The sequence below is a fragment of the Canis aureus genome, chromosome 10, assembly GCF_053574225.1.
Source record: "Canis aureus isolate CA01 chromosome 10, VMU_Caureus_v.1.0, whole genome shotgun sequence".
In the NCBI taxonomy this organism is placed as follows: domain Eukaryota; kingdom Metazoa; phylum Chordata; class Mammalia; order Carnivora; family Canidae; genus Canis; species Canis aureus.
The window spans coordinates 13,123,731-13,137,486 of record NC_135620.1 but is presented as its reverse complement, the minus strand read 5'-3'; the positions used below and the strand labels follow the sequence as shown (position 1 = coordinate 13,137,486).

Here is a 13,756-nt window from a genome sequence, read left to right as displayed (position 1 = left end):
ATCTGAATCATAATGTTCCCTCAGAGAATACAGGATTGAGCAAGTGATAGTTGTACCTCATTGAGCTACTCACCATATATGCTTAGATCGTGCATACAGCTATGGTCATCCTAAAAAGAACCCACTCATTTGATTCACAACTTCAAATGGAAATTACAAATGTTTCCTTTTAATATTAGAGTCCTTCATGAATGGCCATGTTTTATCATTTTTATATTAGGTGTCCTGCAAGAACTATGCTGGCTAGTTGAGCAGGGATTCAGATGTTGTTGGGCAATTTCTAGTTGAATAAAGTTTTTCAATTTTTAAAAATATTTATTTATTTTAGAGAGAGAGAGAGAGAGCATGAGTGGGAAAGGCAGAGTGAGAGAGAGAAAATCTGAAGCAGACTCTATGCTAAGCACAGAGCCCTCATGGGGCAGGGATGGGGGGGGGGGATTGATCTTATGGTCCTGAGATCATAATCTGAGCAAAAACTAAGAGTCTGATGCGCAGCTTGCTGCACCCACTAAGGCACCCCTGCTAGTTTTTAAAAAATAAATACCTTTGGGCATGCATTTGCTTCTTAGGAATAGTTCAGAAACTATGGCAACAATGTGACATTCTCTGAAACCATCTTGAAGCAAAAGAAAATATCAGAAAATAGGCTTTACATGATTTCTGTATTTCCAAAATATTTTGAATGTATTGGCCAAGACTGCTATCTCTGGAGACAGATGCTTGTAATGCAACCTAGGCTCTGACATCTGCTTAGTTGTGTGGTCTTGGGCAAGTTATTAAACTTTCCACATTTCCACTCCAGCAGAAGAAGAAAAAAGAGAGAAAACAAGGGAGGCAAGCAAACAGAAAACAAAATACAAGGGGTGTATCCTCTGATTCTCTATACTGTAAATCCCTCGACTTCCCCTGGACCTTTCCAGTGCTGCTTGGTCAATAACTTGCTTTTCCCCTGTCCGTCTAGCTGGTCTTCTGGGGGAGGGGCCTGCTGTTCTGATTCTCAGGTGTGAGCACCTGGGGGAGCCGCCCAGCACACTGCCTGGTGCAGGGCTCAGTGGGAGCTATTTATCTTGATTCTCTGGTGAGGCCACTGTGAGGCTCAGTGGGGGTTGTTTATCCTGTGAGGCCCCAGGAGGAGCAACAACAGTGGTGGCAGCCAGCTCTGCAGCCCTAGAGTCAGCTCCTGCAGTAACTACCGCAGCTCCCAGTCTTCAGGGGCCTGGGTGCTCCGGGGGCGGGGGCACCGATCTGCCCAGCTCAGGGCCGCCTGGCACTAGGAGCATCCTTGCTGTCCTGTGTCCTCCCGGCCTCTGCCTGATGGGGGGGCAGGAGCTCCGGATCCTGGGCTGTGTCCGCCAGCGCCCTGGGCTCCAGGGCCTGTGCCCTGGAATGGCGCTCCCAGGGCCGCGAAGCCCCCTCTGCCCAGAGCCCCTGCCTGAGCTGCCTCTGATCTACTGCCACCCCGTGAGGCATGCGCTGCAGCCCTTTAGGGAGCTTGGTGTGGGTGTGGCGCTCTGTCCATCTGTTAGTGCCCCTGGGAGCCTGAGGGCATCCCCGCCCCCCCTGGGATCCTGACCCAACTCCCTGCAAGAGCGCCTTTCCGGGAAGATTGGTGAAGCTCCTGCTTCTCCGGGTTGGGGCTTTCCTGTCCTGGTGACACTTGCCCTGGCCTTAGCCTAGCTCCTTGCGGGGCGCTTACCCCTTGGATGCTTTTTTATTTCTTTACTTTTTTTCTGTCTTCCTACCCTGATAGAAGTGTGAACTCTTCTCACTGTAGCATTATTTAATGCTGCCTATCCATCCATCCCAAAACTTAATGACTAAACAGCATTTATTCTAGTTAGCATTATGTCAGGGCATAGGGTTTGGGGCCTGCCAGGGAACCCACGTTCCCTTCAGTGTCAGATGGGCAAGATGAGGTCTAGGGGCTGGAATCATTTAAAACTTCTATCAGTCACATGTTTGGGGACTTAGATTGAAAGGTGTGTGTGTGTGTGTGTATGTTTATGCACATGTGTATATTTGTGCATAGAAATATTTTATGAGGATCCAAGGTGGAGGAGGAAAATTGTGTATATGGCTCCATGGAGAATCTTCAGGTTCTCATGCTGGTGTTCCTGCTGCTACTTGCCAACCTTATCTGATCTATGATCCTTGTAAATATCATCACCAGTGGGCAACTCAAGGAAGTATAAGTATAAGGGATGGGAGATGGTCTTGTTTAGTCAGGCTTTTCAGGTATTATCTGAGGATTCCTTAGGTGCATATTCCAAGAGAGAGAAAATCAGTCAGAAGCTGTGTCATCATTTATAACCTACCCCCCCCCCCCCCCCAAATCATACAACATCCCTTCTGCTGAAATCAGAGGCCCTGGACTCTTGATGGCCAGATTCATCCTCACATCACAAGAAAACATGTGGGGTGGATTTACAGATGCAGAAATATTTGGGAAATACAATCTGCCAGTTCACTAATGTATCCTAAGTGTCTATGTCAATGCTTTGTACAAGGGAAGGACTCAATCAATATTTGTGGAATAAATAAATAAACATTCATTCATTGTGCTCAGCTGACATTAAATGGAAATGAACGTGTCATTCTGCCTGGAAAGATCGTGGTCTGGAAAAATACAGAGGCTCATCCCTGGTCCCCTAAGTAGACTGGTCTAGTTTTATGGTAACTCAGGCTATTCATCGCTGAGATTTCTTATTCTCTTTAATACTGTTCAGAGTCTGTTGGCTCCACTCATTGAAAGGAGTAAATAGGGAGTAAAAAAGCATTATGTAATTTTACTTTTTCTTGAAAAGTAACTGGAAAGGAAATGAAAAACCCTTCTTGGTGAAACACAATAAAGTTAAATGTTTAGGGGCACTGGATGGCTCAGTCAGTTAAGCGTCTGCCTTTGGCTCAGGTCATGATCCCAGGCTCCCTCCTAACTGGGGAGCCTGCTTCTCTCTCTGCTCCTCATCCTGCTTGTGCGCTCTCTCTCTTGCTCTCTTTCTCTAAAATAAATGCAATCTTTAAAAAATAAAGATAAATATTTTGTAACATTTTTATCTCACTTTAGTCAAGGGAAAGGTTTTTTTTCCTCCACATCATCACCTGCCCCTTCAAGAGTCCAAATTTGTTCAAGTGCTTGGCCTCTGGATAACACATTCTACAATCTGAGGATGGGTCTGATGGAGCACATGGAAGGCCTGAGTAAAGTCCTATCTAAGTAGGTCATCACCTGATGAGCTATGCATGACCTTTGGCAACTGGTCATACCAGAAGGTTATGTATATAATACCACAGCAGGGATACTGCTTGGATTCCTGCCCTTGATATGGTTGGTGCTATTGTGTTTTGTGTCTTGCTGTTTTAACTGTGTCATTTCTCTCTCCTTAATTGCCCTGGTAATTGGAATCTTTAAAATCTTAGCTCCAAAATTAGGATGAGAGAATATTCGATTTGTGCCACTCTGAATCTCCTAGTTCCCACATTTTAACCTTAAAATTCTTGAGTTTTGTAGTAGAGGGTTGTAGCCTTCATTTTGGTTTTAGAGTAATTTGTAGCTCTTTAGGCTGGGGAAGTCAGTGAGGTGAGTATCTAGGAGCGTAGGGACCCTGGTTAAACCAAGGAATTCCCACACCAGCAATTAGAGATAAATTCCTGGTAAGAGCACACGTGTGAGTGGGCATACCCGCTCATACTCACATATACACATGGTATCAGGTTACAGGAATGTTTTCTTTATGTGCCCAACCCATAGGATTACCAAATAACTTATCTTCTAAACTAGAGTATGTCTGAGTTAAATAAGGAACTATTGGTAATTATTTGCTGATAAGAAGCATAAACCACTATTGTATTGGGCCAGTTGGAGCTATGGTCACCCTAACAAGAACCCACTCATTTGATTCACAGCTTCAAATGGAAATGACAAATATTTCCTTTTAATATTACAGTCCTTCATGAATGGCCATGTTTTATCATTTTTATATTAGGTGTCCTGCAAGAACCATGTTGGCTAGTTGAGCAGGGATTCAGATGTTGGGCAATTTCTAGTTGAATAAAGTTTTTCAATTTTTAAAAATATTTATTTATTTTAGAGAGAGAGAGAGAGAGAGAGCTTGAGTGGGAAAGGCAGAGTGAGAGAGAGAAAATCTGAAGCAGACTCTATGCTAAGCACAGAGCCCTCATGGGGCAGGGATTGGGGGGGGGCGGGGATTGTCTCATGGTCCTGAGATCATAATCTGAGCAAAAACTAAGAGTCTGATGTGCAACTTGCTGCACCCACTAAGACACCCCTGCTAAGTTTTTAAAAAATAAATACCTTTGGGCATGCATTTCTTCTTAGGAATAGTTCAGAAACTATGGCAACAATGTGACATTCTTTGAAACCATCTTGAAGCAAAAGAAAATATCAGAAAATAGGCTTTACATGATTTCTGTATTTCCAAAATATTTTGAATGTATTGGCCAAGACTGCTATCTCTGGAGACAGATGCTTATAGTGCAACCTAGGCTCTGACATCTGCTTAGTTGTGTGGTCTTGGGCAAGTTATTAAACTTTCCATATTTCCACTGCAGCAGCAGTTAAGTTGGTATAATTCTAGTACTTCATACGATTGTTGTGAAGATTAAATTGCTCCATATGTCAAACAAGTACAATACCTGGCACACAGTAAGGGCTTGATTTAGCATTTATTATGAGATCCCTTGCTTCAGTGAATTGCATTACCACCCAGAGTGCTCTGGCCCTACTCTACCCATTTGATTTAGTGCCAGAGCAAGAAACCTGGAAACCATTATCATATCCTCCTTTTATCACTCGTCACTAAATTTCCAGGTAATTGCCAGTTATTAGTGTACTATTTGTTCAATGAGCTTTCCTCACTCCCATATTGCTTGTCATTGATGCAAGGCTTGATCTCAGGAACCTGAGATCATGACTTTAGCCAAAGGCAGACACTTAGCTGACTGAGCCCCCAGGCTCCCCCAGCATGACTTATATAATACATAATATAATAAACCGCTTTTTGACATAAATCCTTTCAGTGGCTCCTCATCCATGGATTGGCTTTATTAGATCCTTCAAAATTTGACTTCTGCATACTTCATTCCCCCACCTTATTTCTAGTCACATTTTCCTCCTACTTGCAGACCAGCCAGACAAACCTTCTTAAAGCTCCATGAAAAGCTGCCTTACTTGAACCTGCCTTTCGTGTAACACTGTCTTTTTTCCTCTCTTTCCTTACTTTGGCTTTAAAATGTCTTTTTATTGTTCAGGTCTCAGTTCAGCTGTTATTACATAAAGAGCTATTTGGCTCACTTAAGTGAGGCTAGGTACCCTCTTGCTGCCTTCCCACATGGCCTATGCATCTTTTTCTCAGAGCACCTTCTAATAGGAATACAGACAGTGCATGGTTTGATGCTTCTGATAGAATATAAACTTCTAGGGAGAGGCTGGAATCAGTTCTTTGTTGTACTTATACTCCATGCACAAATAGGGCCCATAGTGTCTATTTTAAAGTTGCTGGTTGAATGAATGAATACAAAACTGTGGTGTTGCTTAATGAATTAGAGGAAGAGATTTTTATATTGTTTTTTGGCTTCTTAAAAGAAAAATGCTAGTATCTCTTTCCTATAAATTTTAAGGCTTTTCTCAAATGACCTTTTAAAGAAGTAGGGGTTTTCTACTTAGAAAATCCATATGATGAAATCAATTCTTATTAAATTTGTAGAGTTGTTTAGAGATAAGGAGACAAGAAAGCATTAAAAAGTTAATTAAGGAAACAAGAATTTGTGGAAATGTTGTGTCATCCCTGAAATTGCAAAGATAATTGAAAATACACTAATTCTAATGCCTTGTTGTTATATATTCTTTTTGCTTGAATGTACTATTCCATTAATCTGTCTTCCCTTGTCCTGGAGCCATATTTCCATAGAGAAGTCTGAGACAGCTTTATGTGGAATATCTAGCCAGATGGATGCCTAGCCTAGAAAGAGAGAATTCAAATTTTTATCTGGCAACAATGAGAATACAAAACTATAGCTCATGATTACATGTCAATACTGGACAACTGAGGACTTGTTTATGGTGAGATTGAAATACTTTTATTTCAGGATATTAATAAGCATGAAATTTTGTCTCATTTTATTTAAGGAATACATTCTCATTACAGAAATAATTCTTTTTATGGGAAATTAATAACAAATATCCATTCCTCTAAGGCTGTGCTGTCAGTATGTCAGCCTGTAGCCACATGGAGCTACTGAACACTTTAAAATGTGGCTAGTCCAAATTGAGATGCATTCTAAGCACAAAATTTCAAATACTTTGTTAAAAAATCTAAATTATCACAATTTTTTGTGTTATTTCAATAATTTTTATGTTTATTTTTTTACATATAATCTGTTTATTGAATTAGTATTTTAGATCTCTTGGGTCAAATGAAATATCTTATTAAAAGGGGCACCTGTGTGACTCAGTCAGTTAAGCATCTGCCTTTGGCTCAGGTTGTGATCCTGGGATCCTGAGATAGATCCCTATGTTGGGCTCTCTGCTCAGCAGTGAGTCTGTTTCTCCTTCTCCCTATGCCCTCCCCCCCGACTCATACTCTCTCTATCAAATAAATACATAAAATCTTAAAAAAATAAAAAATTAAATTAAATTAATTTCATCTTGGGGTGCCTGCATGGCTCAGTTGATTAAGTATCTGACTTCAGCTCAGGTAATGATCCCAGAGTCCTGGGATCAGTCCTGCATCAGACTTCCTGCTCAGGTGAAGCCTGCTTCTCCCTCTTTCTCTGTCCCTCCCCCTGTTTTGTGCTCTTGTGCTCTCTCTCTCTCTCTGGAATAAATAATAAATAAATAACTTATAAATAAATAACTTATTTTATTAAAAATAAAAGTAAGTAAATAAAATCTTTAAAATTAATTGAACCTCTGCATTTTTATTTTTTAAATGTAGATACTAGAAAATTTGAAATTATACAGGTGGTTCACATATTTTTATTGTAAAGTTTGCTCTAAGTGGCTCAATTTTATAGCTTGTTTGTGTGCATGGGTCTTGAAATAGCTTGAAATAAAAAGAACCTCAGGCCAAGCACTGTGAACAAAGCTCACAAAGCTAGTGAATACATTTATGTCATTGCATGCCATAATTAGTTTGTACTGTAGGTTAATGCATATGAGTAGAATTTCTTTTCTTCTCTAAGGATATTTCTTTTTTTAAAAAAATATAAATAGTATATTTTTAAGTCATCTCTATACTGGGGAGCTCAAACTCACGACCCTAAAATCAAGAGACACATGCTCTCCCAATGCAGCCAGCCAGACACCCTTAAGGATATTTGAATCATGCCCGTCATATGACCTCATCTTGTGCAAATCTCTGAAGGAAGCTGGGAAACTGTAACTTCTGTTGTGCTAACATTGGACCTTTACTATTGATCTCCCTCTTGTCTTTGGGAACAGGGAATCAGGCTTGGGGATACCTACCAGGGAACTTGGTGGGTTGGCAGGGACTTGCCTACTAGGGGCAATGTGTACAGCAAGGCAGTCTGGAGGTTGTGCCAGGGGAATCTGAAATCAAAGCTCAGCAGACAGCCTAACTGTGCCCTTACTAAAAAGAGTGAAAGATTCTGCAGAGGTTGCAACACTTGGGAACAATGGAAACTAGACTGAAGTAAGGATAAACATGGGTGACAGACAGAGGTGGAAAAATCCCTTGAGCTTAGAGGACCAGAGGCAGATGGTGTTTTAATGGAGCATGGGTGGCCCTGAGCTGCATGCAGAGGAGTTGGGAGGTCATTAGACATCAGCCCCTTTCAGACAACCAGTTACTATTTGTATAAGTGTAACGTATTTGAAAATAAAATTTGTATTTGATACAGAAAGAGTGAATCTAGTTTATGGGTTGTGTCAAGCAGCTTTCTGCATTATGAAATTGAACCAGCAGTTGTACATAATAAAAAGCTATGGCTGTGCCCCACGTAAAGCTGATATCAAATGTGAGCTTTTGCTTCAGAATTCTTAACTGAGCTGTCTTGTATTTTGCTTTTCATTTTGCCACTGTTGCCAAGTGTCAGCCTCTGAGTTCATTTATACACAATATATGGTTTTCCAAAGTAGATAATAAACCACTGGTTTGGTAGCTTTTCAGCAATGTACTCCCATAGCTGCAGAAAACAACTACAACAATAATCTGTGTGTGTTTGTACGATTTTAATTCTATTTAAATTTACTCTTCTCAGATGTAGCTTTAGTATAATCAATTTGTGCATGCTAATATTTTTGTGTCTTAACCTGTTCCTTGGTAATTACTCTAAGAATGATGTCAATTACCTGTTCTGGTTCTCTCTAGAGTGATAAAGTCATTGAAAATGAGTGATTCATTGAGTGTGATAAGAAGGAGGTTGAGCTGGAATATGGTTTGGGAAGAGTTTCCCATCAGGGTGCTGCATTTTAATTTGGGGTAGGATTGCTCAGGAGATAAATTTTTATCCCTTTGAAATGGGAAAAATTCTTCATTGATGATGTCTCTATGAGGTCATGGAAGCATACTCACAGGGATGTTTTTTCTCCTTAAATCTCTTAGGCAAAGATTGAGGAATTAAGTACTCTCTGGCTCATAGAATCGGATGGAGGCTGAGGAGACAGCTATTAGACTTCTTCATTTAGGTATCAGCATGATAAGGCCAAAGAGGAAGTCAGAAGTTCTAGAACCATCTTTCTGGAATTTTGGTAGAGACTTCCCTGTGGCCAATCTTGCCTCTGTTTTGCCCATACCACAGAATTCTTACTTCTCCAAGTCCCCTTGGGTGTCTGGTTTCCCACTCCAGTGTCTTTACTTTCAGTCTTTACTTTCACAGCATTGAGGACCCAATTGGGTACATTATGTTAACCCAATTCAAGCCCAATCACAGATGGGTTTTGTTCACTTTCTGTGGCTAAAGGCCATAGGAGCTCTTGCTCCATTAAGAAAACATGGATTCTAGAATCATACAATAATTTGGTTAGAATATGTGCTCCAATACGTCCTAGTTAGGCAACTTTCTTAATTTCTTTATGTTCATTTCCCTATCAAAATGGAATTAAAAATAGTACTTTGCTTAGAGGGCTGCCATGAGGATGAGTGAAGATTAAATGAAAAGTGGTTAGCTAGTTCCTTGCCTATAATTACTAACAAATGCTGGTTAGTGTTGTAATGGAAGAAAAAGAATACCTCAGCTCACTGCCACATCTTTGAGCTCCTTCTGAGTATGCAGTGTCTTGACAGTAGGCAGTTGATGGACACATATAAGCTGAGGCCATCTTCAGGGAGTCCTTTGTCCTCGCATACTAGCACACACTGTAATACAAGTCCTCACATACTGTACACACCATAATAAAAGCCTGTAACATTAAATTTTTGTATATGCAGAAACTCTGGAATTCAGTTATTTTTAATGAAATTCCCTCTTTCTCAAAGCATCAATCATGAACAAGTTTAAAAAATTAAGGCTGCCTTAGAGACCATCAAAGGGACTCTACACTGACTTATATTTATCATTTCTATATATTTGTCTTTTCTCTTTTATTGAAAAGCTTGTGGATAGTCAATCATGCCAGAAATTGTACACTCTATCACTTCTATCAAAGACTTTGATACAAGACACAGAAACAATTTCCTGATTGGAGGTTTGTTTTGTTTTGTTTTTTTTCCATTGTATTGGCATAATTTCTGTTTATCAGATTAAATACTACAAAGAGAAGAGTATGTAGTATATTGAATATTTACTTCAAACTTGGTGAATCTCCCCAGCAGAAAAATAAAACCTCAGGAATTAACAAGAACAGCTGAGGAAGGAGTCCAGTGAAATGACCCCATTTGTTTAACCATTCCAGAAAAAGTAAGCATATTTTATGTCACTAAAATCATAAATCTTTCAAAATGGAGGTTGTATGAATTTTACAAATGTATTATCATCTCTTATTATTAAAAAAAAAGAAATTTTAGACCAATTAGCTCCAGAGATTTGCATTGACTGTTTGATGACTAAAGAATGGTAAACTGTTTTTCTCTGTTTTCCATTTTGAGAAATAGGAGTCAGATGTCCCCACACAAATAAGACTCCTTTTCTGAAATAGTAATAGATAGGAGGGCGTGGTAGATAAAAACAAAACCTTTGAGGTAGATGTCTATGGTTAGAAAATACTGTGTGCCCTTAAGCAAGTTTATTAGCTTTTGAGCTTTACATTTCTCATTTGTAAAATGGATTTGATACTAGAAATCACTTCATAGGGATTTTTTTGTCTGATCTTAATGTATGCATCCACGTAAAAGTCTTAGAAAAAAATTGTCTCATAGTAAGTGTCCTACCAAAAATATTATCATTATTGTTAACATTATTATTGTTTTATTATGATTCCATATAAAGGAAGTTTTTGACCATTTAGATATGAATTCTTGTCTATTCAAGACTTACTTTAGGATTCAGTTCTTAGTTATTCCTTCTAAAATAATGGTAAAAGAATGAGATATAATAGGTAGAGGCTTCTTCTCACCATCCAAATAAACTAACACTAAAATTCTAATACCTAATAGTAATTTTAGATAGATATCCATTATCCTTAAATTGTGGTGTATTGTTACGTGTCTTGGGTTAGTTATGAGAGAAGTTATGGATTAATAATACTTAATTTCACTTCATACATACCTTCCAGGAACACTCTAGCCCTGAGTGTTTTTTTATCTATTTGAGTACTATCACACCCCTTCTGGTCCCAAATTCTACAATTTTGAGTATAATAATGGAATTATTGGGGCTCCTGGATGACTCGGTTGATTAAGCATCCGATTCTTGATTTCAGCTCAGGTCATGACCTCAGGGTGGTGAGATTGAGCCCTACTTCCAACTCTGCTGGGCATGGAGGCTGCTTGAGATGCTCTCCTTCTCTCTACCCATCTGACCCTCTTCTTTCTTTTTTTTTTTTTTAAGATTTATTTATTTATTCATGATAGAGAGAGAGAGAGAGAGAGAGAGAGAGAGGCAGAGACATAGGCAGAGGGAGAAGCAGGCTCCATGCCGGGAGCCTGACGTGGGACTCGATCCCGGGACTCCAGGATCGCACCCTGGGCCAAAGGCAGGTGCTAAACTGCTGAGCCACCCAGGAATCCCCTGACTCTCTTCTTTCTTTCTCTTTCTCTCTCCATCTCAAAAGAATAAAAAGACAAGAAAAGAAAGGAATTAATGTAAGGACTTACATTCACAGTAATAAATTAACATTGTATAATTAACTCTAAGCCAAACTCAATAAAAAGCATAAAGCCTTCAATTATACAAAAAAAAAAAAGATTTAAATTATAGGGAATCTTATTTATGATAAAAATCTGTAGTCTATCAATTTTTAAAGACATTCAATACTAAATATCTAAATTCTACTTCCACATGTCGTGCACAGAGGAGAGGTCATTCAAACATATATCTAATAAGCTTTTAAATATATATTCTATATCCTTAGTTAGTTATGTATATCTCAAAATTAGGAATCTCAAGGCATATGTAACCTATGGAAAAATGAAATATATAATTAAAGGTATATATAGATAGTTTTATTTAATAAGTGGCTACTGTTTTTTTAAAGGTACTTCTTTAGAGGTATAAATATTGTATATTCTTAAATGTGTATTATTCTACTTGGATGCATTTAGTTTGGGGAAGTGTAAATTGCAGGCAAGGGAGATGATGAGAGCTCAGGCTTATATGCTTTGTGTAGGAGTAGTGTGTAGACTAGAGTGGATGGAACAGAAGGTCTGGGGGATTGGACAGAGAGCTTCAAAGTTGGATGAGGAACATGTTGCTGAGTGCCTTGAATACCCAGTAAGGATATATAGCATAATTCTGAAGAAAAAAGAAGGATTACAAATTTTTGAGAAAGAGCATAACATATGCAAAAGTGTTTTTGCTGAGATTAATCTGGCAGCAATTTTTAGGATCAATTGGATAGGAGAGAGGGTAGAGTCAAGAAAGCTGGTTGATCTTGGTTTAGCAGCAGTAAAAATGTAGATGAAGGAATAAATGCAAGTATTGTGAGTTCATGAAGTGCAAATATAACGTAGTCATTTTTGTACCCTCCACACACAGTGTACAATAAATGCTTATTTTTTAAAAAGATTTTATTTATTCATGAGACACACAGAGAGAGAGGCAGAGACATAAGGCAGAGGGAGAAGCAGGCTACCCACGGGGAGCCTGAGGCAGGACTTGAGTCCAGGACCACTGGATCATGACCTGAGCCAAAGACAGATGCTCAACCACTGAACAACCCAGGCTTCCCTAAATGCTTAACTTTTTAAATATAAGAACCTGATTGCTAAGTACATGTGTTGAGAGCTTAAGTGAGAGGTAAGTTAAAATAATTCCAGATTTTCAAACTTGGGTGCTTGAAAATAATATAAGCAATGGGTCTGCCTCTGGGGTTAGCTGATTTGGGGAAAGATAGCAAATTCAGTTTTATAAATTTTGAGTTTTAGCTAAAAAGTCAGTGACTAATCTATACTGAATTGAATGGTGAATCTGTCAAAATACTCACTCAGATAATGGAGGAAGATTTTAAAAAATACTCGTGAAACTAGTTTTTCTATTTTAGAATTGGAATGAAAATTCCATTTAGAGGGACACCTGAGTGGCTCAGTAGTTGAGCATCTGCCTTCGGCTTAGGGCATAATTCTCAGTGTCCTGGGGTTGAGTCCCACATGGGCTCCCCAAAGAGAGCCTCTTCTCCCTCTGCCTGTGTCTCTGCCTCTCTCTGTATGTCTCTCATGAATAAATAAATGTTTTTTTTTTTTTAAAGCTCCAGTTAGAAAGAGGGTTGCTTCACTCAATTGTCAGTAGTCAGATTATTGACAGTCGCATACAGACAACTGTGACTCTTGTTTTGGTTTGATAAAATATTTATTAAGTTCTTATTGTAGCTATAATGATCCAAGGTGCCAGTATTATGCATGTTTGATAAAAATTGGATATATATATATATATATATATATATATATATCAGACAGGACCACTTTATTAACAATGAGTCAATAGGCTGATGATACAACCGGTGTTCTCTTTATATACTATATGCCACATCTTCTTTATCCACTCAGCTAGCTATGGGCATTTAGGTTGCTTCCATATCTTAGCTATTGTAAATAATGTTTCAGTTAACATAAGGGTACATTTATCTCTTTGAAGTGGTGTTTTTGTTTTCTTTGGATAAATACCCAGAAGTCTAATTGCTGGATCATATGGTAGTTCTATTTTTAATTTTTTTTTTGAGGAAACCCCATACTATTTTCCACAGCTACTGCACAAATTTACATTCATACCAACAGTGTATGCCAGTTTCCTTTTGTCCGTATCCTCACCAACACTGGATGGCTGGTGCTGGAGTGGGTCCTGGGTAGGGCATCCTAGAGTACACTGTCCTGGGACTGGCTTGGCAGAATGCCAGGAGCTAGAACTGGTAGGGGCCACAGTGAGGAAGATAGCTGGGTCAGGCCTGGGCTGAGATGTCCCGGGGTGCACTGCTCTGGGCAGCTGGAACTGGAGCTGGAGCAGGAACATGGCTCGGGGGTGGAATCTGCCTTATGAATACGTGACAGCTGGTATGGCCAGGAGCCTGGAGTATGTTGAGGCAGCCTTATCAGTTTGCTTAGAGCACCTGGACCCTGCTTCTGTCCATGTTATGAAGGTGGAAGAGGAATTTTAAAAATGGCACTTGCCAACATTTCCAACTCCAGAG

The 13,756-nt window shown here is 39.3% G+C and overlaps 1 protein-coding gene across 14 annotated transcripts in view; it reads left to right on the top strand.

Moving 5' to 3' along the window:
* LOC144321982 (uncharacterized) overlaps positions 1–13,756 on the top strand; it is a 566,375-nt gene that overhangs the window by 215,008 nt on the left and 337,611 nt on the right. The window contains exon 6 of one of the 14 annotated variants that reach the window (XR_013387532.1): positions 9,792–9,876. The exons of 12 other annotated variants lie outside the window; for them this stretch is intronic. The gene's annotated coding sequence lies outside the window, so the exon portion shown is untranslated. Of the gene's footprint in view, positions 1–9,788; positions 9,877–13,756 lie in introns of all 14 variants that reach the window. One more of the 14 variants, XR_013387530.1, reaches the window with a different exon arrangement.